Raw genomic sequence first — 27,072 nt, forward strand, 5'->3', positions numbered from 1 at the left:
AACAAAGTGAACGAAACAGGGGCTCGGTCGTGCAAGAACCTTGATTTTCTTCTGGATGAAGTTTATTTAATAATGATTAATAGCCTCATGACTGACCACACAGAGCAATGGAAGTATGGGGATGACCTGTCTGCAGTAAAGAACGATGTGGGCACAATGTGTTTTTTTTCTCCATACCCGGGCACTTCGTATCGAAGAAGTTATATGCCCCGGGGGGACACTCCCCCAGAACCCTCAGGGCAAGGGTCTTAAGTTATGCCCCGGGGGCATATAAGGTTTTTATAGGAGGCGTTGCCGTAGAAACTTAAAAAATGCTTATTCGATTGGAATTTCAAAGAGCTAGTGCCCTTTTTCATAGTCGAAAGTGATTGGAGGGCAACTAGCCCCCTCCCCCACGCCCATCATTTCCCCAAACACATCCAATGAAAATTTTGAGATAGACATTTTGTTCAGCGTATTTTATTTCCAGATAGAAAATATATTTTTGAGGAGGACACTCCCTACAACCCTCAGGGCAAGGGTTTTAAGTTATGCCCTGGGGGAATATAAGGTTTTTACAGAAGGCGTTGTCGTAGAAATATAAAAAAATGCTCATTCAATTGGAAATTCGATGGGCTACTTCCCTTTCGAAAGTGATTGGAGGGCAACTAGCCCCCCCCCATACCCATCCTTCCCCCAAACACATTTAACACATGGCTATCTCTAAACTTTGACTGAATGTTTTTGGGGAAATGGCTGGGCGTAAGAGGGGGGTTAATTACTCTCCACTCACTTTCGACTATTAAAAAGAGCAATTTCAATTTCCAATCAAATGAGCCCTTTTTGAAATTTCTATAACAACTTTCGATATAAACTTTAATGCCCCCCCCCCGGGTATAACTTACAACCCGTGCACTGAGGGCTCTGAGGGGGTTATCATCCGAAAAGACCTAATTTCCAGAACTTTCAACTACGTTGAACAACATGGATATCTCAAAATTTTGATTAGATGTGTTTGGGAAAATTGTGGGGGTGAGAGGGGCGTTAGTCGCTATCCAATAACTTTCAACTACTAAAAAAGGCAGTAGCCCTTTCAATTTCCAATTGAGTGAGCCCTTTTGAAGTTTCTACGACAACGATTTCCATAAAAACTTTAGATGAGCCCAAGGCATAACTTATGATCCTTGCCCTAAGGGCGGTGGGGGAAGAGGTTGTGATCCGGGTAGACCTAATTTCCAAAACTTTTCACTACGTTGAATAGATTGGTTATCCAAAAATTTTGATTGGATTTGTTTGGGGAAAAGGTGGGCGTGAGATGGGGGGGGGTAGTTCGCCTCGTATGTTACGTTAGGTTATATATATATATATATATATATATATATATATATATATATATATATATATATATATATATATATATATATATATATATATATATATATATATATATATATATATATATATATATATATATATATATATATATATATATATATATATATATATATATATATATATATATATATATATATATATATATATATATATATATATATATATAAAAAAAAAAAAATATATATATATATAACAGAGCAAACCTCAGCAATGGTTTAACAAAGTGAACGAAATAGGGGCTCGGTCGTGCAAGAACCTTGATTTTCTTCTGGATGAAGTTTATTTAATAATGATTAATAGCCTCATGACTGACCACACAGAGCAATGGAAGTATGGGGATGACCTGTCTGCAGTAAAGAACGATGTGGGCACAATGTGTTTTTTTTCTCCATACCCGGGCACTTCGTATCGAAGAAGTTATATGCCCCGGGGGGACACTCCCCCAGAACCCTCAGGGCAAGGGTCTTAAGTTATGCCCCGGGGGCATATAAGGTTTTTATAGGAGGCGTTGCCGTAGAAACTTAAAAAATGCTTATTCGATTGGAAATTCAAAGAGCTAGTGCCCTTTTTCATAGTCGAAAGTGATTGGAGGGCAACTAGCCCCCCCCCACGCCCATCATTTCCCCAAACACATCCAATCAAAATTTTGAGATAGCCATTTTGTTCAGCGTATTTGATTTCCAGATAGAAAATGTATTTTTGAGGAGGACACTCCCCCACAACCCTCAGGGCAAGGGTTTTAAGTTATGCCCTGGGGGAATATAAGGTTTTTACAGAAGGTGATGTCGTAGAAATATCAAAAAAAGCTCATTCAATTGGAAATTCGAAGGGCTACTGCCCTTTCGAAAGTGATTGGAGGGCAACTAGCCCCCCCCCATACCCATCCTTCCCCCAAACACATTTAATAAAAATTTTGAGATAGCGATTTTGTTCAGCGTAATTGATTTCCAGATAGAAAACATATTTTTGAGGAGGACACTCCTCCGCAACCCTCAGGGCAAGGATTATAAGTTATGCCCGGGGGGCATATAAGGTTTTTATTGATCTTTTTCGTAGAAACTTGAAAAAGGGCTCATTTGATTTGAAATTCAAAGGGCTAGTATCCTATTTAATATTAAAAAGTGATTTGAGGGCAACTAACCCCTAACCTAACCTAACATAAGCCAGAGACAACACAGACACACAGAGACGACACACAAATAGAGACGACATACACACAGAGACTACAAACACACAGAGACGACACACAGACACACAGACAACAAACAGACAGAGACGACACACAAACACAGACGACACACACACAGACACGACACACATAAAGATACGACACACACACAGAGATGACAAACACACAAAGAATACACACACACAGAGACGACACACACACAGAGACAAACAAAACACAGAGCCGACAAACACACAGAGACGACACACACGTAGAGACGACACACACGTAGAGACGACACACATAGAGATAATACACATACATACACATAGAGATAAGGTTTTTACTGAAATTTTTATCGTAAAAAATTGAAAAAGGGCTCATTCAATTTCAAATTCGAAGGTCTAGTACCCTTTTAATATTCAAAATTGATTTTAGGGCAACTAAACCCCCTCTTACGCCCACCTTTTCCCCAGACACTCCCTCACAGCCCTCAGGGCAAGGATTATAAGTTATGTCCTGGGGGCATATAAGGTTTTTATTGTAATCTTTGTCGTAGAAACTTGAAAAAGGGCTCATTCGATTTGAAATTCAAAGGGCTAGTAACCTTTTTAATAATCGAAGGTGATTTGAGGGGAACTACCCCCCCCTCTCACGCCCACCTTTTCCCCAAACACATCCAATCAAAATTTTTAGATAACCATTTTATTCAACGTAGTTGAAAGTTTTGGAAATTGGGTCTTTAAGGATGACAACCCCTCCCCCCGAAGCCCTCAGGGCAAGGGTCGTAAGTTATGCCCTGGGGGCATATAAAGTTCTTATTGAAAGCGTTGTCGTAGAAACTTAATAAGGGTACTAGCCCTTTGAATTTCAAATCGAATGAGTCCTTTTTCAAGTTCCCACGACAACTCCTTCGATACGAAGTACCCTGGTCTAAACAACAATAACAACAAAAAATTATACATTATACCCACATCGATCTTTACTATGAAAATTTCAAGCCTTCCAATCACTTTCGACTATTAAAAAGGGCATAATTTTCAGAACTTTCAACTATGTTGAACAAAATGGCTATTTCAAAACTTTGATTGAATGTTTTTGGGGAAAAGGTGGGCGTAAGAGGGGGGTTAAATACTCTCCACTCACTTTCGACTATTAAAAAGGGCAATTTCAATTTCCAATCAAATGAGCCCTGTTTGAAATTTTTGCCGTCACTTTGCCGTCTTTTTGCCGTTTTTGCCGTCTCTGTGTGTGTGTCGTCTCTGGTTTATGTTAGGTTAGGTTAGGGGGGTCAAATCACTTTCGACTATTAAAAAGGGTACTATCCCTTTGAATTTCAAATCGAATGAGCTCTTTTTCAAGTTTCCACGACAAAGATTTCAATAAAAACCTTATATGCCCCCAGGGCATAACTTATAATCCTTGTCCTGAGGGTTTTAGGGGAGTGTCCTCCTCAAAAATACCTTTTATATCTGGAAATCAACTAAGCTGAATAAAATGGCTATATCAAAATTTGTATTGGATGTGTTTGGGTGAAGGATGGGTCTGGGGGGGGGGGGCTAGTTGCCCTCCAATCACTTTCGACTATTACAAAGGGCACTATCCCTCTCAATTTCGAATTGAATGAGCTCCTTTTGAAGTTTTACGACAACTCTATCTAAAAAATCTTATATGCCCCCAGGGCATACACTACAACCTTTGCCCAAGGGGCTCTTGGTTATTTGTCATCCTTAAATATACATAATTTTCAGAACTTTCAACTATGTTGAACAAAATGGCTATCTCTAAGCTTTGACTGAATGTTTTTGGGGAAATGGTGGGCGTATGAGGGGGGTTAATTACTCTCCACTCACTTTCGACTATTAAAAAGAGCAATTTCAATTTCCAATCAAATGAGCCCTTTTTGAAATTTCTCTAACAACTTTCGATATAAACTTTAATTCCTCCCCCCGGGTATAACTTACAACCCTTGCACTGAGGGCTCTGAGGGGGTTATCATCCTAAAAGACCTAATTTCAAGAACTTTCAACTACTTTGAATAGAATGGCAATCTCGAAATTTTGATTCGATGTGTTTGGGAAAATGGTGGGCGTGAGAGGGGCGTTAGTCGCTATCCAATCACTTTCAACTATTAAAAAAGGCAGTAGCCCTTTCAATTTCCAATTGAGTGAGCCCTTTTGAAGTTTCTACGACAACGCTTTCCATAAAAACTTTATATGAGCCCAAGGCATAACTTACAATCGTTGCCCTGAGGGCTGTGGGGGGAGGGGTTGTCATCCTTAAAGACCTAATTTCCAAAACTTTCCACTACGTTGAATAAAATGGTTATCTAAAAATTTTTATTGGATGTGTTTGGGGAAAAGGTGAGCGTGAGAGGGGGGGGGGGGTAGTTCGCCTCGTATGTTACGTTAGGTTATATATATATATATATATATATATATATATATATATATATATATATATATATATATATATATATATATATATATATATATATATATATATATATATATATATATATATATATATATATATATATAACAGAGCAAACCTCAGCAATGGTTTAACAAAGTGAACGAATTAGGGGCTCGGTCGTGCAAGAACCTTGATTTTCTTCTGGATGAACTGCCTGAAGAGACAGCAAATGAGCCTAATAAACACCTAGCTAGCTTTGTGCAAACGTTCCCCCCTCTCTCGGCAAATCAGCTAATCCCTCAGGCTCCAAAAGATAAAATCACGGAAATTTCGGCGAAGCAAATAATAAAAAATACAGAAAATGAAAAAAAATGGTATTTGTCCCATTGATATCCCAATTGATCTAATAAAACCATTCCCTTGTAAACCATCAAGATCCCTTGTTAGTAATTTTAATGATATTAGTAATTCCGGGTGTTACCCGTCGTTTTGAAAGCTGGGCTATATTACTCCAATCCAAAAGAAGGGAGGCGTGAACGATTTTACTGGAGTTCGACCAATCCCCTTAACCCCAGTTTTTTCAAAAGTGCACGAGGGTGTCATAGCTAATTGGTTAAAGGCAGAGATTCTTGAACTTATTGACTTAAAACAATTTGGAAACCTTAAGGAGACATCTACTCCACACTATCTTGATAGTCTTCTTGACACCATTCTTAAAAACCCTGATACTTGGTTCAATCTTTTACTAATTGATGTCCAGAAAGCGTTCGACCTAATTGACCGCAATATCCTCTTAAATAAACTGCTGACGGAGTTTAGAGTTCGTCCCTTTCTAGTTAAAATTGTTGCCTCCTTTTTAAAAAATCGTTTTCAAGGGCTTAAACATAAAAATGTTTATTCCAATCCCCTTCCTATCTTTTGTGGGGTGCCCAAGGGAACTCTGATGGGTCCCATTTTATTTCTAATAATGATTAATAGCCTCATGACTGACCACACAGTGCAATCGAAGTATGGGGACGACCTGTCTGCAGTAAAGAACGATGTGGGCACAATGTGTTTTTTTTTTCTCCATACCCGGGTACTTCGTATCGAAGAAGTTGTCGTAGAAACTTCAAAAAGGACTCATTCGATTGGAAATTGGACTGGCTAGTGCCCTTTTTAATAGTCGAAAGTGATTGGAAGGCAACTATCCCCCCCCCACCCCACGCCCATCATTCCCCCAAACACATCCAATCAAAATTTTGAGATTTTGATTTTGTTCATTTTGTTCAGCGTAGTTCAGCGTATTTCAAGATAGAAAATATGTTTTTGAGGAGAACACTCCCCCAGAACCCTCAGGGCCAAGGGTCTTAAGTTATGCCCCGGGGGCATATAAGGTTTTTATAGGAGGCGTTGCCGTAGAAACTTAAAAAATGCTTATTCGATTGGAATTTCAAAGAGCTAGTGCCCTTTTTCATAGTCGAAAGTGATTGGAGGGCAACTAGCCCCCCCCCACTTCCATCATTTCCCCAAACAATATAAATATATATATATATATATATATATATATATATATATATATATATATATATCTTTTGGATTGGTACTGCATGTGTCTTTGCTCTTCATCTTCATATTTGACTCGCTCAAATAATCAGGGTCACATGTCTTCTAACCAAGTGTGTCTTCGGTCTTCATTTTTTGACACGCTCTAACTGTCACTTTTGCAAATCTGATTATTGGCTTTTTAACCATCAACTTTTGTATATTATATACAATTTTTCTCTTTTTCTTTCAGATGAAGCAAAATATAAGGTTCAATATATTCAAGGACTAGGAAATTACAAGAGTGTTTTCTATTAAGTTGGAAAAACACATTATTCCTATGATTGATTTGGTTTCCCCTCGAAAGGGGTACGCCGATCCCGGAGGTACTGCAATTCCGGGCCATCGTGCGGTTTCCAAAAATCAGTTTAATATTCTGGGCAGTTTAATGTTTTTTTTTTTTAATCAAGGTCTTGCAAGACAAAGAAATCTTGCAGAAAATATGCCCACTCTGCCAGTTGACACAATTAGTATTGATCAATAGCATCAACGCAAGGATATTCAAGGGGCTAGGTCACATCCTGTGCCCCCTCCCCCGATATTTTTGTCTGATTCGTTAAAAAGGAACGCAATGCATTTAAACAAATGTTTGATGGTTTTTACTTACCTTTTGTTCCCCCCCTCCTCGTAACAGAAATTCTGGAAACGGTCCTGGGGAGGGTGGGGGGCAAAAGAGTATTCTTTATAATCCAAGGAGGGAAAATTCGTTTTTTTCAATTTATTTAACAAAAATACGAAAAAAAAGCCCGTTTTCAAATAATAATAATAATACCACGAATTTATTGAATCTGAGAGAAGGAATGCAGAAAAAATCTTATAGGAAAATACCCCCCCCTCTCCCAATTGAAGCTACTTTTATTCATAAGTGGTATAGTAATACAAGTTTTACTGTGACATTATAAAATTTGCTCCAAATATGGACACAAAAGCTGTATTTGTAATCACCCCAGCAAAATAAGCAGCAACAAAACAGTGAGTATTTATCCTTTTCATTCTCTCTTTGCTTGGTTAACTCTATAATTCTATCTTGTTGCTAATAATGTAGCCAGAAGACTGTATTGAAGAATAGATGGCATTCAAGTATAATCCAAGGTTTATAGTCGAATTTGAGTGTAAACTTATTAAAGCACCCTAAGCTTTGAACCCTGGAAAAGCAATAGAAAATGAAAAAAGTCCTAAAATATGGACTGGAGCTAAAAAGACTTAGTAGAAATAAGATAGTACGAGGTAATTTGCATTCCAAAATGGTATTATCTTTTGATTTTTCAAATGCAGAAGAGCAATGGCTTATGGACTATCATTCTGTATGGACTTGTAATAGTTTTGTTCATATTTCTTGAGCAATACTTTGCTCTCTACTTTTTAGACTAAATAAATTACGTGACTATGCTGTAAAGATAACAAATCCAGCAATAGTTACTTTCTGAAACGAAACAAAAGAGGACTGAATGTAACTTGGACTTTGCTCGTTTTTACACCATCTAAGAACTTAACAAATAAAAACAAGAATCTTTTCATCCAATATCGTACAGGCCCAAGGGCCCTCACAAAGTATCCTCCCTCTGCAAAATTTAGGAAGGCTCTGCAACAAAGCCTGCTATAGAAACAAGGGTCAGCCTTGACCACACCAATTCCTTGTACCAAAATATCTTAAAGAATGCACATTAATCATCAAGTCAATGAATTCACTCTTCGTTGAACGATTTCAATATGTGAACCAACGAATTATTGGTGAAGCTGTCAAAATGCCATGCTTCAGACTTCCTGGATGTATCAGCGAAGATAAGACTTTGAGATGGTAAAACACAAGGTTTTTGTGTTAGTTATATTTAGGCTCCAGGCTTCTCATTCCTCACGGACCGTTTTCCCTTGATTCTCTTTCTCCCTTCCCATGGAGAATTTCCTCTTGATTCTCTTTCTCCCTTCATGCAGAGCATTGTCTCTTGAATCACGTTCTCCCGTCACACAGAGCATTGTGACTAGAAACAAGATAAGGAACCAAAGAGACCAAAATCTTTGGCAGTATTAGGTTAAAATACCATGGAAATCTCCAAATGAAAGGATTTACCTCTGTAATATCTCAAAGGAACCTCCTATACTGGAATAGAAATACTGTTCCTAGACGAAGGAGGAAAGAGGGCCCTAAGAGAATAGGGACTCAAGAGCATCTAGGACTTGGCTTGTTATTGCACCAAGCCAAGAGTGCCTTTGAGCATCCCTTACCCGCTTAAAATTAGCTTCTTCAGGTGTAATCTGCAAAAGATAACAACAAATACTTATCTGGCAACTTGTCACCTGAAACGCTGTAGGCAACTAGGCGAATAACAACATTAATCACGTGTACTCCACTGTAAACATAGCTTATTTACAAACCCCTGAAAGTTGCGCCACATTTCACAATTACTGACACTTTTTACTATCAGCCAATAATTTCATAATTTGTTTTTCATTTTTGAAAAATTTAATTTTTGTTCATATATGACTTCAATTATCCTGTATTTTCCAGGGATACTTGTCTGACCACTAATCAAGACCGTTTCGTCAAGTAGTAGTCCTACTAACCTCTCATGTCATTTACGTCTCGTGAAACGCTTGGGGGAAGTAACATGGCTGGTCAGATAAGTAATCTTGGAATATTCAAACATACTACAATAGTATAAGCTAATCTGCTTTTCGGCATTCAAAAATCTGTTAAGACTCATCAAGTGCCCCTCCCCACACTAATCATTAGTAAAAGGCGAAAGATTAATTCGATGTGAGGAGAGGCCAGATCTATGAAAATTGTTAGAGTTGACTTGAGTAGTTAAAAATAAATCCTAGTAAATCCTTATCGGTTTTTCAGCAAGGTTTGAAAGCAATAAGGAATTCAATGTTCATTCAAGTAAATACGGACAAAAACATTCATATAATGAGAAAACATATTCAATGAGCAGCAATTCATGGGCAACTTTAAGGACATGATACTAAAACTACATCCGGAGAAAATAATATAAATATTGAGTAACCAGGCTCAAAAATAGTTGTATTGTAACTGACTGGTCGATCAATTGCTGTAGCAACAGGCTCCCCTATTCAAATATTCAAAGAAGCTTAATGGTTGTGATGAAAGTTTTAGTTTTATATGTACCAACGTAATTGACTTGATGAAATGTATGGTGATGATGGGCATTTCACTTTTTAAGACTAGCCTCTGTGACTTAATCTAAATTTAAGCAATTTAATTCGAATCCTAGGTCAATTAAAAATCATATTTAATAATTACAGAATATTTTCAAAAACAAAATGCATCAGGAATTCAATCAGTTAAGGCAATTTAATTTAATCATGGTGACTGGTCATTGATACCATCATTTGCCTTAATACAAGACTAAGAACAACAAAATATGTTTATTTAAGAGGTGTTTTGGAGAAAATTCCAGAACCGGATTATAGATTATATCCTCAACTCTCTCATATGCTTGGAATTTTAGGCATAATGCTTCCGTAATATTTCAAAAATGTAAGTTAATCAAGAAATTAATCTTTTCAAAAGGGCCCAAAGATCAATTTCTACATGTCCCTTTATCGTCTTAACAATAATAATCAGTTTACATTCAGAGTTCAATGAGGTAACACCAAAATTGTATTGGATAATATTGCATGTCTGTATTTATTTCGGTGAGGTCATAATTTACTCCAAGTGAGTTGTTGACCTGAATTAGCTTTAAGAGGATTATAAATTGGAATCTAGTTTGCTTTTAATTTGACCTATATTTCGATATTCATTATTTCAGTGCTTTTTCTTGAATTAATACAGTGACTCTTTAATTTGTGTGGCGATTGCGATAGCCATGAAGAGCATTGACGAAACGCCTGAACTTGTATATTCCCCAGTGCTGAATTCTATTCAAAGCAATTTGCTAAGCAGAATTGAGGAGGATATTATCAAAAGGTATGGTATGGAGTTTTTTGACGTGAACATAGTCAAAGAAGCTAAAAGTTCATTGTGGCAAATAAGTGCACCTGATTTGGATTGCCCAATATGTAAGGGGAACAATGCACTTTCTAGTCATTTTAGTGGCATTATTTCTCTGTTAAGATCTCTTGACAGTAGCGATACTTTTGTACCTGTTTGTGATAAAGCGACCTACCGAGGTGCCATGTCTCCCTGCCAATGCTTATGCTTCTTTACTCTCTAAGTTTAATGAGCTACAACAAGTGGTTGTTAAAATGTCAGGGAAACTTGACAATTATCAGTTGAATTTTCCTCAACTACCCAAACCTACCCCAGCAACTGACACTCATGCGACAGTTATTGTCTCTAAAGTGCCTTCAGATCTATCTGATCCGATTAAACGCAAATCTGTTCTAGATCAAATAGCTGGGCATGAATTAGTTGGTAGCGTGAAACTTGTTAATGACAGATGATATGTCAATATTCATAAATCTGCAACTGAAGATTTTTGTACATCAGTTCAGAACTTTATTACCGGAGCAACAGTTAAAGCACGATTCAAGCACTTGTTTGGGATTCTCAGAGGTTTCCCAGTTGATGTCGACCTTTCAGTCTTTAAAAGACTGCAAGGTATAAAAAGTGCAAATCGACTGGCCAAGACTGTGTGAGTCAAGTTTGAATTTGAAGACTCCTTCACTCAGTCTGCTTATTTCAAAGAAGAAATTAAAGTTGGATATGAATTTCTTCGAATTCACGAATTTAAGAAAATACCTAAATGCTGCTTCAAATGCCGGTCATACGATCACTTTCAAAGTGCTTGCACCAGCAATGTCCTGAAATGTGCCAGATGTGCTGGGCCACATCTGTCTACTAAGGAATGTCCTTGTATCGCTGTTCCCAAGTGTGCTAACTGTGGCAAAAATCATGCTTCCTATAGTCTTTCAGGCCCAGTATCTAAGGAACTAATGTTGCGCTCCCCCATTTTGCAATGACTTTGGAATTTTCAATAATATCGTTTAATATTAATGGTACAAGCGATAAGGACTTTATTATTGATGAGCTCTACAATGATTTTCATTTGGTCTGTCTACAGGAGCATCTTCTTACAGACTTTAGCATTAACCTTTTGTCTCGAATACCTCATTATAATGTGTTTTTTTATTACTCCAAAGCCACAAGAGGGCTAGCTCGTGTTTTTAAGCGCGATCCAAATTTGCATTCACCGGTGAATTTTTACTCAGATAAGTTTATTTTGGCTGTTCGTATGGGCACTATAGTTTTCATTAATTCTTATCTGCCTTATGATGATTGTTCTGCCAGATCGATGACTAGATATGGCAAAGATTGCAACACGTTGAAGTTTTTAGTGGAAAAAATTGTTTCTATTTCTCTAGATTATATTGGTGACCTCAATACCGATATAAATCATTCGTCAGTGAGAACTGATTCGTTGTTAGACTGCCTTCCATCTTATCATATTCAAACAGTTTGTAAACTGTAAGTAAGGAGCGACCCGGCTCAATGCAACCGAAACTCTAAAAAACGGAATTGTGATATCAATAGGTACATAAAAAAAATTGATTTTAATGCTGATTTCAAATATATAAGATTCATCAAGTTTAGTCTTACCTATCAAAAGTTACGCGCCTGAGAAACTTTGGCTGATTTTAGAAAAAAGGGGGAAAGACCCCCTAAAAGTTACGGAACCTTAATGAAAATCACACCATCATATTCAGTGTATAAGAGAACCCTACTGTAGAGCTTTCAAGCACCTATCTACAAAAATGTGGAATTTTGAATTTTTTGCCAGAAGAAAGATCACGGATGTGAGTTTATTTGTTTTTTTTTCCAGGTGTGATCGTATCGACCCAGTGGTCCTAGAAAATCGTGGGAGGACTAATTGGAACGGAAATTAAAAGTTCTAGTGCCCTTTTAAAGTGCCAAAAAAAAACGGAGGGCAACTAGGCCCCCTCTCACGCTCTTTTTTTCTCCAAAGTCACCCGATCAAAATTTTGAGATAGCCATTTTGTTTAGCATGGTCGAAAATATGATAACTATGTCTTTTAGGATTACTTAATCCCCGAAGTCCCTAGGGGGAGGGCTGAAAGTTATGGACTTAACCCAATGTTAACATATAGTATTGGTTATTGCGAAGTATACAGACGTTTTCAGGGGGATTTTTTCTGGTAGTGGGGGGGTGGGGGTGGGGGGGGGTCGAGGGTTATCTGAGAGGATCTTTCCATGAAGGATGTTTTTATGGGGGAAGAGACAATGCTATAAAGGGGACGCCGGATTTCCCAGCATTATTTAAAAAGAAAGATCAGAAATTAAATAAAAAAACAAGCTTTTCAACTGAAAGTAAGGAGCAACATCAAAACTTAAAACGAACAGAAAATATTATGTATATGATTGGGTTCACCCCCTAGTCAGTACCTCGCTCTTTAAGCCAAAGATTTTTTACTACTTTCATAAGAGCTATTTATTCTAATTAACGGCCATTGTGATTAAGCGGTCATTTTTAAAGAATTGGAACAAAATTCAAACTTTAGCTTAAAGAGCAAGGTATTGACTAGGAGGCGAGCCCCCTAATATACGTAATAACAATATATTAATATAGAAGTTCGCTACATAAGTTAATTCGTAAGTTGCGTATATTTATTACTAATAAAAACTCTCGTAAATAAAATTAAACAACTTTCGAGAAAGCCATTTAACCAAAAAAGTAAAATTAATATCCAAATTTTGTTTCAGTTATTCCTGTACGTTGAGCCAAAATCAAAACCTGTATTAATTCAAAAACGTTCAAAAATTAAATAAAAAAACAAGTTTTTTTAAATGAAGTAAGGAACGACGTTAAAACTTAAAACGAACAGAAATTATTCCGTATATGAAAGGGGCTGTCCCCTCCTCAACGCCTCGCTCTTTACGCTAAAATTTGACTTTTTCACAACTCTATTTTTTTTTTTAAATAAAAAACTTTAGCGTAAAGAGCGAGGCGTTGAGGAGGGGACAGACCCTTTCATATACGGAATAATTTCTGTTCGTTTTAAGTTTTAACGTCGTTTCTTACTTTCAGTTAAAAAAACTTGTTTTTTTAATACACCCAAAACTCATCCGTTTTCTCACATTCACCATTCAGGCAGTAAGAGCAATATTGATCACATTATTTGCTCACCTAGTATTACTAAAGACAACGATATTGAAAAGACAAAGATATTGAAAGATAAAGATATTGAAAAGACAACGAAATTCCCCTCCCTAGACTCTGAGAAAATACTCTGTTGCCCCGTCCCCCCCCCCTATGGTCCAACACGGCTATAGTAACAAAAAGTCCATCTTTAAGGACTTTTTTTCCTTTTCTATTGCTTTTCCAGGGTTCAAAGCTTAGGGTGCTTTGATAAGTTTATGCTGAAATTCTACTATCTTAGCTGAAGGCCATTTATTCTTCAATGCAGTCTTTTCGCTACATTGTTAGTAACAAGATAGAAATATAGAATTAATCAAGTAAATGGAGTTATGAAAAGGATACATACTAATAAAATTAAAGCAAGCAATCGTTTATCTGAAGTCTCACTGCTTCGTGTTTGTGTATTTTGCTTATGTGATTAAAAATTCAGCTTTTGAGTCCAAATTTGAAGCAAATTTAATGATTTCACAATACAAATTGCATTGTTACCAAGTAGCATATATGAATACCATTTTCTTATGTTTTTCCTGTAGCCCCCCTCTTGGATAAAAAAAAAACTTTCCGTGGTATTATCATTGAAAAGGGGCTTGTTTTTGTTACGCATATTTGTTAAAGATATTGAAAAGACAACGAAATTCCACTCCCTGAACTCTGAAAAATATTCTGTTGCCCCCCCCCCCCAGGGCCGCGTCCATAATATTGTTTTGGAGGCAGGGGTACAAAAAAAAGTTTAATGAAAACATCGGAAATTTGTTTAAATGCATTGCGTTAAGTTTTAACGAGTCAGACAAAATATCGGCAGGGGCACTGTATTTGGCCTTGCCCCCCTAATTTCCATAAATTGACGCTCTTCATCAACACCAGTGGTATCAACTGGCGGAGTGACAATTTTCATTGCAAATGAGCGTGTTTTCTTGGGTAATTTTGGGACAATTTTGTCCAAGTCTTAATTGGAAAATTTCCCGTTTACCATTAGAATTTTGAAATAAACTTTGATATTATTGGAAATATTTTTTTGCTGTTTTGTAAAATCTAAATACAAACTGATAAGTTTATTGAACTTTATTTGAGCATTGCAACCGAAATTAAATTTGCGACAAACTTTGTTACTCGTATTCTGTTAAACTCTTTGACAATCATTGTTAAATTATCCCTTCTCAGCCTTTTTGATAAGATCAAAGTGTAGTATCTGTTCTTAATAGCTTAATATCTGATACGGTCCCTTCATGTTGCCCAGAATATTAAACTGATTTTCGGAAACCGGAGGGATGTCGGGGCTTGCCCCGCTCCCACCAGACTATCGCCCGGAATTGCAGTACCTCCGGGATTGGTGCACCCCATTCGAGAGGAAACCAATCATAGGAATAATGCGTTTTTCCAACTTAATAGAAATAACTCTTGTAATTTTCAAGTTTTTGAATATATTCAACATCATATTTTTTTCATCTGAAAGAAAAGGAGAAAAATTGTATATAATTTACGAAAGTTGATGGTGAAAAAGCCAATAACCAGATATGCGAAAGCGACAGTTAGAGCGAGTCAAAAAATGAAGACCAAAGACACACGAGGTTAGAAGACATCTGACCCCGATCATTTTAGCGAGTCAAAAATGAAGAGCAGACACACGCGGCTAGAAGAAAAGCGGTGACGTGTCAAAACGAAAATGAAGAGCAAAGACACACGCGGTACCAATCCGAAGACATCTTTACCACAAATTGGCTTGAACTCGTATCCTTCCTAGGATGCGAGTTAATTTCAATGCCATTAATTTCACAATTTGTTTTTCATTTTTGAAAAGATTGAATTTTTGTTCATATTTGACTTTTAAATGTTTTCACTTCTAACTTTAAGAAAACAAAAATTAAATAAGATTTTAAGGGATAAATATCAGCATATGTATATTAAACTGACAATGCATATTTTTTCCAGTAAATTCACTTAAATTTTTTTCAGTAAAGTACAAATTATAATCTATTTTTGTTCATTTTTGGTTTAATGGAGTTCTTTACTTTTTTTTTGAAAAACTTATTTTGTGCAAAAAGTTCTTATGATTAATCTTTAGTAAAAGACAATAGATTAATTCGATATGAGGAGAAACCAGAGCTATGAAAATTGTTAGAGTAAATCCTTAATCCTAGTAAATCCTTATCGGTTTTTTAACAAGGTTTGAAAGCGATAAGGAATTCAATGTTCAATCAAGTAAATACGGACAAAAAAAATCCTATGACGAGAAAACATATTCAATGAGCAGCAATTCAGTCACTTGGAGCTCAGGCTGTCGCCTTGCCACTGTGCTGCGGTAACTGTTAACACATAATGTAACATTGAATATGTGATTAATATGAATCGATAGAGCAACTGGGGAAGAGTCAAAATCTGTAATCCCTTTTTCTGCAGATAGTTTTTAAAATTTCGAATATTTCAGCGAAGATTATGCCAAGTTAAATTTTCTAAAAATTGAATTATTGCGAAGATTTCAATAACATGATAATTTGTTTTTTAGAAAATTTAACTTGGTAAAATCTTCACAGAAATTGCGGAAATTTCGAAGATTGTCTGCAGAAAAAAAAATTGTGGTAGTTTTACGCTTAGAAGATTATTATACTCTATTTCTGCTCATTTTTGGCTTAATAGAGCTCTTTACTTTTCTTTGTAAAACATATTTTGTGGAAAAAGTTTTTTAAAATTATTAATCAGTAAAACATCCACAGGGTTCTCAGAAATTAAAGTTTCGACTATTCAGTTATGTTGATAACAGAGTGAGAAACTCCTGATTTGCTTTTCTTAAAAAGGTAAATTTGTATTCAAACGATTAAGACGTTTGACTATGAAAATGAAATGGAACATGTCTATTTCTAAAAATAATTTAGAGACTTGATTCATTGATGTGAAACAGTTTTGTTCCACATGCTTCTGTTTTATTGATTGGAGCTATTGAGTGGCATCCAAAGCAATCGAATTTATGTCGAAAGATATTAGTAAAATGTTAGATTTAAGTAATCATACTTACCTGACTGGAGAGCTGTCTTGATCATGAAAGAGGCGTTCCTAGGGTGAAGCCTTTCCATCAGGGTTGCCAAAACTTTTAGGGACAAAAGTGTCCAAATCATCCAAAAAAGGACACTTTTAGTGGCCCTCCAGAAAATTAGCCAAAATACAGGGTTGCCACTATGAATTTTCAAAACCTGTGAAAAAAAGTACCGAAAAACCTGTGAAATTTGTCCTTCTTAGTTCTGCTACCTAGCGGTCTGTTACCTGCATGATTTCTGCAGGTATTTCCAGCTTTGACATTAACACTACCTATAAATAATGTTTAGTGCTATTTCAATGTGAAGAGACGGCAGAAAAAAATCGTCATGAGAATGTCAAAAGAGCAAAATGTTATATCGATTATTGATACCTCTATCGCTACCTATCTTAGTCGAAAAGAAAAGAACCAATCATAGAGTTTCATTTTCACTTCGGCATTTTCATAAGTCATGCGAAAAAGATGCGAGTCTTTGAACGGCTGTAGCAACGAAATGTTTAATTTGACCGACATGATTTTAAAGTTCAACAAAAAACGTTGATCACCTTAACCACTCATCCAGCTGATTGTTCAAGTGGTTAAAATCATTAAACAACTTCTCTATCTTGCCGTTTTCTGAACATTTAGAAGTAGCCCTGAGCAAAAATGATGTTTTTGAGAACTAAAAAAGTGAGAAGACAAGGCAAATTGAAATAAATTTGCTTGAGTTATACTCAATAGAAACTGGCGATCAGCGTTTGACAAAAAAATCACAGCTGAAAGTATAGAATATAAAACAGAAACATTTGCTAGCGGCTATAAATAAAATTGAGCTGCAACACAGCTTTTCTGCGAAACTCCTTTCTTTCTATGACAGCAGTGTAATAACAGCCATGTGCACACGGCTACACGCCACAGGGATTTATGTGGAATGCGCCAGAAGGGACTGGCCATTCACTTCTTTTTTCCAGCCTTCTCAGCAGCCTTGGTGACTTTGCCACCAGCAGTAGGTGGGTCCTTGAAGTTGACCGAATTGATGATAAACGTCAACTGTAAGATAGAAGAAAAAGATGGATTCGAAAGTTCTAGCATATCACATTGATTAAGACTTTAGGTCCTATTCCTATTCGGTTGATAAATAGTGTTTGCGCAGGGTGCAAAAACATCTAAGAAAAATCCCCAAGACGTTACCAAAGCTTAAAAGTAAAGTACAAATTAAAAGCAGTCATATTTATTAAAAAAATGAAAAAAATAAAAACATTTGGTTTTTTATTTGGAAAAATGTCCAAAAAGGGTCCTTTTTTTTCAAAAAGCTGCCTTTTTTGACCCAATAGTGTCCTGGTGTCCCTCAGAGTGAAAAAGTGTCCAAAAGCCACTAAAAGTGTCCATTTGGCATCCCAGCTTTCCATTGCACTCGGATCGGGGTTGCCATGCAGTAGGATTTTGCTAGATCTAGTTAAAAAAATCTAGTAAATTTAGAGGATCTAATAAATTTCCCGAAATCTAGTAAAAAAGCCATGTACTTGTACTTGTACTTGCACTTGTTGCACATTCAAGCCGCATCAAGACTCATCGTGGTGCCCAGCAGATGACGACATGTCTCCTTCTATAGGTTTCGCTCGAGGGTGGCGGGCTCCATCATTTCCAGCCACTGGCGTTCCCAGTGACGGCCGTATTTTCGGAATCCTCCGATTGGCTCCAGACCAGACTTAACTGTAGCTCGCCACGTCTTCTTTTGGCCTCCTGCCCTCTTCTTCCAAGCAGGTAGTGGTAGAAATTTGAGGCATTTTTTGTTTATATGGTCATCTGGTCCGCCCATTGTGTGGCCAAACCATTTCAGTCTCCTATGCTTAACAATGTCAGAGACATGTGGGCGATCCCTACATCTTCTCCTTACTTCTTCATTCGAGATTCTATCTGAGAAGCGGATACCCAGGATATAGCGCAGGCATTTGTGGTTGAATATATTCAAGCTAAATGCTTCGGCTGCTTTAAGTGACCACGTTTCACATCCATAGAGGAGGACCGAGAGAATCATAGCTTCATACACTCGGAGCTTTTTGCGTAGCGATATTTCGCTCCGTTTCAAGAGATATTTCCGTAATTGAAGGAAGACACTCTAGGCTGACGATATGCGGCTCTGGATTTCTTCTGAAGATTCACCGGCAGGGTTTATCATCGATGCGAGGTTTTTGAACGACTGGACGTCCTCTATCTGATTACCATTTAGAGTCACAGGGGTTTCATCCATCCCATCTGTTCGCATGGATTTTGTTTTTGGTAAGCTTATTTGGAGACCAGTCGAAAGTGCCTTGACTGCCACGTCATTTATCATAGCCTGGGCTTCTGCAACGGATTCAGCAAGCATGTCCACATCGTCAGCATAGTCAAGATCTGTGACGGAGAAGGACGGGCTCACTACAACGCCTTTATAATTGCCCAGGACCCTTAGGATCAAATCGATGACGAAGTTAAACAAAGTTGGTGAAAGGACACAGCCTTGACGTACACCTTCCTCGATGAGGACCAGATCTGAAAGATCGCCATCGACACCTACCCGGGCCTTTGTTCCAGCATAGCATGCCTTGAGCAGATTGATGATCTTTTCAGGCAAACTGTCCTCTCTCATTGCCTCCCATATTGCATCACGATGGACCGAATCAAACGCGGTAATGAAGTCTATGAAGATTTGGATTGTTTCCTGCTGGTGTTTAAACCGGTGTTCAAGGATCTGTCGCAGGCTAAAAATCTGGTCATAGCAACCCATGGGGATAAGGGATATACCTCGGTAGTTTTTGCAGTCCATTCGGTCTCCTTTTTTGAAGATAGGGACAATTATTGATGTCTTTCAGTCATATGGGATGTATTCATTGTCCCAACCTTCGGTAATCACGCAATGAAGTTCATCCACCACCGCCTCGGGGAGAGCTTTCAGTAACTCAGCAGGAATACTATCTATTCCTGGGCTTTTATGGTTTTTCAAAACTTGGATCGCCTTAATTACTTCATCCCTGCAGGTTGGGTCCGTGCATACATTTTCATAAGTCTGGTTGTGCGGGGGATTCTGCGGTTCTGTAAGTGGTTGCTTTCGATTACTGTTGTCTCTTGGTCTCAATAGCTCTTGGAAATGAACTCGCCATCTTTCGATACGTTCCTCGCTGCTTGTGAGTATTTTCCCATCCTTCGCCTTAAGCGAGGGGATGGTAGTTTGCTTCTTCTTCCCAGTGCATTCTCCAAGTATCTGATAGAGTTTTCGTGTATCGCTCCGTGATGTGGCTCTTTCCATATCACTGGCAACATTAGACCAGTAGGCTTTTTTGTCAGGTCTTGCTGATTTGTGACATTCCTGTCGTAGCACTTTGTAAGTGGGGGACTTCCTGTTGGTCATTTCTTTTTTCTTGGCAGAGAGTTTGATTGTCTTTTCTGTGATCCATTTCTTGGTTTTACGCTTGACAAATCCAAGTATATTTGCGGCAGCTTCATTGATGTGGTCCCTGAATTTGCTCCATTTATTCTCAATCTTTATCTTGGGGCACTGATCAGTGGAGATTGCCTCCTCGGTATCATCTTGAAGGACAGCGAAGCGGTTTGAGAGTTCAAGGACAAATGCTCCTCGGTAATCATCTACTTTCAGCTTCGAAACGTCTATTTTCTGGTTTGGCATAGTAGTCTTCCTTGAGCTAAGTCTGTACTTTAGTCTTGTCTTCAGCAAGAAGTAGTCAGATCCATTTTTCGATCCCGTGTCAGCACCTCTGTGCACTCTCGAGTCCAACACCATGGATTTCCATCGTCGGGATACAGGGAGATAATCTGTTTGGGCCTTTACTCTTCCATCAAGCGATTCCCATGTATACGTATGACACGGCTTGTGCCTAAGCCAGGTGTTAGCCACAGCGAGATTGTTCTGCATTGCAAACAGCAAAAGCCTGTTTCCATTTGTGCACCTGTCTCCAAGGCCGTGCTTGCCGATCAAACGTTCCGAGTTATTCAGGTTTCCGCCGATTCTGGCATTGAAGTCGTCTCCAATTAGGAGGATATCTTTCCGGGGAATCTTATCAATGACTGTCTGCAGGTCACTGTAAAACTGATCTTTTTGCTGTTAAGTGGCATCTCTTATTGGGGCGTAAACGCTAAGGACAGTCAGATTGTTCGTGTGACCTTTAATTCTTGCCCGTACGATTCTCTCAGACACAGGCTCATATTCGATGAGGCCAGTAACTGCTTTGGGGGACAACAGGATACCTACTCCTGCACGGCCAGATCCATCTAATGGTCCCGAGTTATAAAAAGAGACCACCTTCCCAGGCGAGGATTCCAGGGTTAAGATGCTGCGTTCATTTAGTCTCGTCTGAGAAACGCTTAAAATATCAAGGTTATAAAGATAAATTCATCAGCTACAAAAGCTTGTTTCAATGAACATTTAATTGAGCACAGGTTGAAGCAGCCGATATTCAGGCCTTCTCTTCTTGATAGGACGTTAGCTAGCATATTTTTCGACGAGAGCGCCATTCTCGTCGCATCGCATAATACCGGGGATGTCGTAGCCAAACTTTTCATCATTATATTTGTCATCATCATTGAGCGTTTCTTGGGGATAAGGTACACCACAAGGTCCCAAGTTTTGCGGTCACCCGAAGCACGTTGGCCATCACCTTGCTCGGCGTGAAGCTCAGTGATGTTTACAACCCTTCACCACTTTGAGGTGCGCTAGCGGATACTTTAAATTCGGATGAGGCCGAGGACGATTAAAGCCTTTTAAGTGCGACTTTTTTTTAATTGTGACTACATATTTTCTTCTTACTTTTCAATTTGTATGATTTGCCTGACCTGAAGAATATTGACACAATGTTGTTTTTTTTTAAACTAATTATTGTATGTTATATTACTTTTTTTTCTTTGCAGCCCTAGTCCAGTTCGAGGTGTACTTTTTAATTTACACATTTTTACAACTAAACCGGTAGCCGATTACGTCATTTTCGTTTTGAAGTGACATAGATTGTATTGGTTTTTGATTCATTTGAATAAGAATGAGAGAGAATCCTAAAAAAATCAGTTAAAAAAAATCCTAAATTAATTTCTTTAAAATTTGCTAGAAATCTTTGTAAGCAGCTTATATCGTATTTAAAGACCAACGCAATTAGTGTTTTAAAAGTGGTAAATTTCTTCTTAAAAATGCAAAATTGAAGGGTTTAGATTTCAAACCTTAAAAACGGAAACTGGGGGACAAATTTCAAAAGCCGTCACTTTAAAACACACCTCAGATTCTATGCACACCATCACCTGAATTGCTTCGTGAATATGAGTTGTAGCTGTTTTTTTTCGTTGATTGTTTTTTGATTTTTCAATATATCTGAATTTTATGAACTGAAGACCATTGATAATTTTAAAGCCGGGCTTCACCAGCAGGATTTCCAGAATCTAAGATTCCAGACTATTGTTTGATGTATTGGATAAACCGCATCTGAAATATGAAGCCTATCCAGTAGAACATCCAAATAATAAAAAAAAAGGATTTTTGAACTTATAGGTTTCTGGAATTTTTAATTATACTATGAAAACTTAAGAAAAGAAGAAAAAAAGAAGATAAAAGGAAAAAAATATCGTGGAAATCCTATTGATTATCCTCCTATAGTAAAAATCGATGTTTGATGGTGCACATGCGCAAAAATTTTTTTTAGCATTTAGTAAAAACAGATACAATTTAGTAAATTTTTCCTCTCAGATTTAGTAAATTCTTCCAGGCCATGGCAGCAACCCTGCTTCGCATTGGCTGACCCGTGTGATTACCCTAAATAGGGGTAACTCAACAGCGTAAACTTTGGTAGTGGGGGACTGCGTTCACGCAGACCCCTGTCCACACATTGAAAAGTGTTTTCCTTGGGGCCTCTTTTCTAGGTCACACATTTTGTAGTTGCAAATATTGACGAAGACCAAGTTGTGTTTTTAAGTTGTGTTTGTTTGATTTTGTAGTTGAAAGGAAAAGGTATTCATTTTTATATTATTATTATTATTTATTTCTAACCCAAACTTTACAGAGGTAGTAGTGTTCTATCTATATATCCAGCCAGTGATTGCATAATATGCCTTACCACGGGCAGGCATCTATTGATACAGACGGTACATGCCTTCGCTGACGGGTTTCTGAGGCAACACCTACTTTCTAGGCCAATCAGAGATGTTTCTACTAACGGTACTCCATATATCCATCTATAAGGTCCGAACCCTACAAGGAATTACACAAGAATATGTGCGCAGTTTCACGGGTACATGGCTTACCGCGGGCAGTCATCTATTGATACAGACGGTACAAGGCTTGACAGACATGTTTTTCTAGGTTCAATAGCCAAAACTAGAGATCTTCATATTGCGTGTTCAAAGGTGGTCTCTTTGTAAAAATACTAGTTTTGGGCCGGAGGTCACATAATCATGTTTTTTCAATAGTTTAGTTAAGAATGCATCATGGGTAATCACAGAACGATGTTATGATAGAGTCATAATTGTTTCAACTTGAAAGTTGTATCATTTTGCGTAAAAGCTAACTCAATTTGCGAAAAAAGGTAGAGCATTTGCATAACTCTGCAATGAATGATCTTAACTGGTTAGGTATTGATAACCTCTAGCTTAAAGGCATCTCATCGGGTTTGGTTAAGAATGTATCATGGGTAATTACAGAACGGTGAATGGTATGATACAGTCATAATTGTTTCAACTTGAAAGTTATATCATTTTGCGTAAAAGCTATCTCAATTCGCGAAAAAGGTATTCCTTTGGTTAAGAATGCATCATGGGTAATTAGAAAACAATGAAGGGTATGGTATAGTCATACTTTTTTCAACTTGAAAGTTATATCATTTGAGTTAACTAACTCGATTTGCGAAAAAGGGTATAGCATTTGCATAACTCTGTTCTGAATGATCTTAACTGCTGATTGAATAATATGGGTAAAACAGAGCTCGATAACATTTTTAATTGGATTGTACGAAGGTGGTAAAAAAAGGGTTAAACTGCATACCAGTTAAGGTAAGCTCGAAGGGGTTGCTAACTCATAGGCAATTTATTATAAATTTGGAATAACATCGTCGGCATCAATCAACGGAAACGATTAACGATAACATGATGACCTTCTGACTTGACCTAACTTTACTTCTTGGATGTGTTCTGTATAATACACAAGTACCATTTGAACAGTGTTGTCAATATAAAATATGCTCTTAACATTGTGGTATACTAAAAAGTTTATACTAATAGCGATGTATATGCCAATAAAAGCATGCTAATTAAGAAATTCAAAATAATCTTTAGAAATCCTTAGAAATCAAGTAGTGAGATGATTATAGGTTTGAAGCATCAAGGATCGCAACCATCAATGACCCTAACCATCAAGGACCTCAACCTCCAAAGGTGCCCGCCCTATCCTCAACCTCCAAGGGACCTTCTCTTTCCAACTTTTTGGGGGCCCCAATCACCCCATTTTTTACCATTTTTTTAAAGTTTTTTTAGCTTTTTTTTAACATGATATTTTTTTCAACTTGTTTTTTTTACATCTCTTCGAATGAGATAAAACATACTTAAAACATAAGAAATTCAAATTTATTATTTTCCAAATTCAAAATGAGAATGATATAGATATTTTAGTCATGACTTTTACTATTAGAAAAATAATATTTGTAGTAGCACTTTTTTTATAGAAATCCTTAGAAATCAACTGGTGAGAAGATTATGAGTATGAACCATCAATGACCGTAAGCACCAATGACCCTAACCGTCAAGGATCTCAACATCCAAGGGTCCCGTCTCACCAACCTCCAAGGGCCCCCTCCCTCCACCTTTTTTGGGGACCCCATTCCCCCTTTTTTATGCTTTTTTGAAGTTTTTTTTAACTTTTTTTATTATTTTTGAACATGATAATTTTTTTTTCAACTTTTTTTTACATGTCTTCGAATGAGATAAAACATACTTAAAACATAAGAAATTCACATTTAATATTTTCCAAATTCAAAATAAGAATGATAATATTTTAATCGTGACTTTTACTATTAGAAAAGTAATGTTTGTAGTAGCCCTTTTTTTTGGACAGAATTTTTTTTTGGACTTCGAAATTATTCAACTTTTTTTTACGTATCTTAAAAAGGCATGTAATATGCTTTCGGCTCTACCAATCGTACTCCATGCTTGCTCATAGACACGATGCAGCTGTCCCAATGGCACTCTACGGCATGTTATCGATACTACCTAGGTTATTACATTTATTAAATCAGTATTTTTTACGCCGTGGAATGATAAATACATAATACATATCTTTAAAAAAGTGAAGATGAAGCATTTTAAGAAAGTGTGTTCACATGATAGTGTTATTGTAGCATTGAATGCTGACATGGAGAAGTATTTGAACTATGAAACAAGTCCAAGTGGAGATCTTATTGGGAATGTATGCGTGCATTGTCATGACACTAAGGAATTAAATTTCTTTGGAGTTACATAACAATTCAACTCTTATGATGGTGGATATGCGAGATTGAGATTTCCGGAGATGTTTGCACTATAAGAGAATGCCAACATAAAAATAATCGTCGATGATAGAGGACAACTCCTTGCTACTGCTGCTGGTAACAGTTTACCTACTGATACATCCTATCATCAGCTTTCGGTTAATAACCTTCAATGGAAGATCAAAAGAAGACAGGCAAACTCTTTTATGAGTATCATAAACCATATCTTGTCCACATGCAGGAAGTGTTACCTGTGTAAAAATAATGTTGTAATATACATTGAAATTGCCGGAAAAATAAAAGGGCATTGGCAGAAAATATCACTAGGGAATATAAAGATGAATCGAGGAAAAACAAAGTGTCAGCAAACGTTACTACCATTGATCATATGGACAATGAACCTAATAATCGCCAAGATGAAATGCATATTGAACCTGTCGGTGACACGCCAGTAAAAATTGTGTATGACTCAAAATGGAATTAGGATTATTCTACTAATTACGAAATAAGAGAAGACAATAGCTACAAAATCAAGAGAGAACATGGTGAACTGTTTTATGGAACAGATTCAAAATGTCCAAAGTTGTTCATTAATATTAATAATGTATAATAACATATTTTTGTATTAATATCCTACACGAAATTTTTTCATTAAAAATATATTATGCATTACATTGTTATATTTTCATTATTTTTAGAGAATGCCTGCATATCAAACGTTTAGAATGCCTATTAAAACATTGGGGATGTAAGAAAAGGAATTTGCATACATCATGTTTTGGGCAGATAGGTTAACATAGACACAATCTAAGTGTCAGATTGAATAAATTCTTTATCAACACCTTTTGCCGGATAGGTCTGGATAAAATTTACGAAATCTAAGTATCAGAGCGAACAGATTCTTTATCAACATCCTTTGCCGGATATTTCGGTCAAGATCACTAAAACCTAAGTATCAGAGTGATTAAATTCTGTATCAACATCTATTTTCAGATACGTGGGATAACATTGACAAAATCTAAGTATCAGAGTGAATAAATTTTTTCTATCATAATCTTTGTCAGATACATCGGATAAAATTGACTAAATCTCAGTCTAAGATTAATAACATCTGTATCAAAATGCTTTATCGGATATGTTGGATAACATTGTCAAAATCTATCTTTTAGAGTGAATAAATTCCTTATCAACTTCATTTGTCTGATACATCAGTTAACATTCACACAATCTAAGCATCAGAGTGAAAAAATTCTTTATCAACTTAGTTTGTTAGGTGAATTAGATAACGATTACGAAATCTAGCTACCAGACGGTGAAAACTCTTTACCTATTTCCTTCTTTGGGTACATCAAATAATAGTCACGAAATCTTAGCATCAGAGTGAATAAGTTTTGATTCCTCGTCCTTTATCAGATATGTCTGATAAAATTAAGAAAATATATACATTTGAGTGAATAAATTCCTTATCAATATCTTTTGACAGATAATTTTGGTAGCACTGATTCTTTATTCTTTATTGAATAAAGAATTCTTTATTCTTTATTGGCATTCTTTATCGATTTATGAATGCCAATAAACAAATTCTTTATTGGCATTCTTTATCGATTTCATTGCTCGGATACGTCAGATAACATTGACAAAATCTATGTATTAGAATGAATAAATTCTTCATCAACATCCTTTGAGGGATCGGTCAGTGTTAGGACCATTGGTCCTAATTTGTTTCAGATAATTGCCCTTCCCAGATTCTTTTCTTTTGGTCCCTTAATTATTCTCTTTCCCCCAAGTAATAATTATTAATTTTCCTTTAACTTTGGGCGCCATTTTCTTTCCTTCTTTAATTGCGTAGGTTGTGAAACAAGCCACGAGGCATCAATTGCGCAGTTGGGAAGATTTACGAGTATTAAGTAAGCC

At 36.9% G+C, this 27,072-nt stretch overlaps 1 protein-coding gene, 1 non-coding gene and 1 pseudogene across 2 annotated transcripts in view; 2 read left to right on the plus strand and 1 right to left on the minus strand.

Moving 5' to 3' along the window:
- Positions 1–27,072, plus strand: part of LOC148948399 (pentatricopeptide repeat-containing protein 2, mitochondrial-like) — a 447,312-nt gene that overhangs the window by 233,407 nt on the left and 186,833 nt on the right. The window lies entirely within an intron of this gene.
- LOC148948401 (U5 spliceosomal RNA) lies at positions 9,200–9,316 on the minus strand (annotated as a pseudogene).
- On the plus strand, positions 14,812–15,003 carry LOC148948402 (U2 spliceosomal RNA). Its single transcript, XR_016142254.1, has one exon. It is a non-coding gene; the product is annotated as a U2 spliceosomal RNA (small nuclear RNA).

This window comes from Artemia sp. Qi Xiang Cuo, chromosome 9 (genome assembly GCF_049724085.1).
Source record: "Artemia sp. Qi Xiang Cuo chromosome 9, ASM4972408v1, whole genome shotgun sequence".
In the NCBI taxonomy this organism is placed as follows: Eukaryota; Metazoa; Arthropoda; class Branchiopoda; order Anostraca; family Artemiidae; genus Artemia; species Artemia sp. Qi Xiang Cuo.